Genomic DNA, 1,636 nt, shown 5'->3' with positions numbered 1-1,636 from the left:
GGTGACTGGGGTAATCGGGATGGGTGTGTCAGAGGCAGTGCGGTTGGCGCAGGATAGAGCAGGGTTTAGGGCTGTTGTGCATAGGGTCGCTATGAGTCGAAAACGACTCGATGGCACATAACAACAACGACAACAACAACATCATCCTGATCCAACATTATCGTCTCTGACACACCTACCCCCATTACCCTAGTCAATGAATCAATCCATCTCATCGGGTTCTTCCTCTCTTGTCCCTTCACTTTCCCAAACATGATGTCCCTCTCCAAAGACTGATCCCACCTTGCAACATATCTAAAGCATGTCAGACGATGTTTCAGAATCCCTACCTACAAGGAGCAGACTGGTTTCACCCTCTTCAGGACGGACCTGTTTGTTCTCCTAGCCTTCCATGGTATATTCAATACTCTTTTCCAACACCACGGCTCAAAGGCATCAAGTCTCCTTCTATCATTCCTAGTTATTGTCCAGGTTTCTGATGCATAGCAAGTAATTGCAAAGACCATGGAGTGCATCAGGCACATCTTAGTCTCCAGACTGATATTGCTCTTCAGTACTTTCCCCCCCCCATTAGTTTATATACAAAATTCTAATACAAATTCGAACAAATTCTTTCAATTTCCCTCAACTTCCCACTCATCAAATTGTACAACCCAATGATTAATCCCCTCTTCCCCTGTAGTTCACATCCCTCTGCTTTCAGCCTTTCCCACTCCTCCTGGATCCTTATACTGATTTGACAATAAAGGTCTTATACAATATTTATCCTTGTGGGACTGAGTTAGTTCACTCAGCATAATGCTCTCCAGTCCCTCCCAAGTTAGGTAATAATTTACAAAGTCATTGTTTCTGTGTCCTGCATAGTACTCTATTGTGTGAATGTACCATAATTTCTCAATCCATTAGTTCGTGGCTGGCTTTTTGGGCTGTTTCCCTGATCTTGTGATGGTGAATAATGCTGCTATGAACATTAGTGTACAAATCTCAGTTCATGCCTTAGTTCTCATATTCTCAGGGTATATTCCAAGTAGTGGAATAGCTGGGCCATTTGAAATTTCTATATTCAGCTTTTAGAGAAAGGTCAAACTGCCTTCCAGAATGGTTGCACCATTTTACAGTCCTACCAACGGTGTATGAGAGTTCCTTTCTCGCCACATCCTCTCCAACATCTATTACTTGCTGCTAAACTTTGTCACTGGAGTAAGATGGTACCTCATTGTGGTTTTTTATTTGCATCTCTCTTATTGCCAGTGATTTGGAGCATTTCTTCATGTGTCTGTTTGCCATTCTAATAGCTTCTTTTGTGAACATTCCTTCCACGTCTTTTGCCCATTTTGTAAGTGTGTTATCAATGTTTGTTCCCAGTCTGTAGGTTTCCCCCCCTCCACCCTATTGGAAAAAGTTTTTGATGTGCACAGAGATTTAATCTTTAGAAGGTTCCATGCATCAATTTTAGCCTCTTTAGATTGTGAATGGAGAAAGACTAAAAACATTTTCCTTGCAAACAGGGACCAGACAAGGATGCCCACTGTCGCCACTTCTTTTCAATATTGTATTGGAAGTGCTTGCTAGGGCATTATGACAAGAGAAAAAAAAGAAAAGGCATCCAGATTGGCAAAGAAATGGTTAACTGTGA

Source organism: Elephantulus edwardii, unplaced genomic scaffold, assembly GCF_000299155.1.
Source record: "Elephantulus edwardii isolate Elephantulus edwardi_28Jun2011 unplaced genomic scaffold, EleEdw1.0 scaffold00060, whole genome shotgun sequence".
NCBI lineage: Eukaryota > Metazoa > Chordata > Mammalia > Macroscelidea > Macroscelididae > Elephantulus > Elephantulus edwardii.
Note: the sequence above shows the minus strand (reverse complement) of the source record.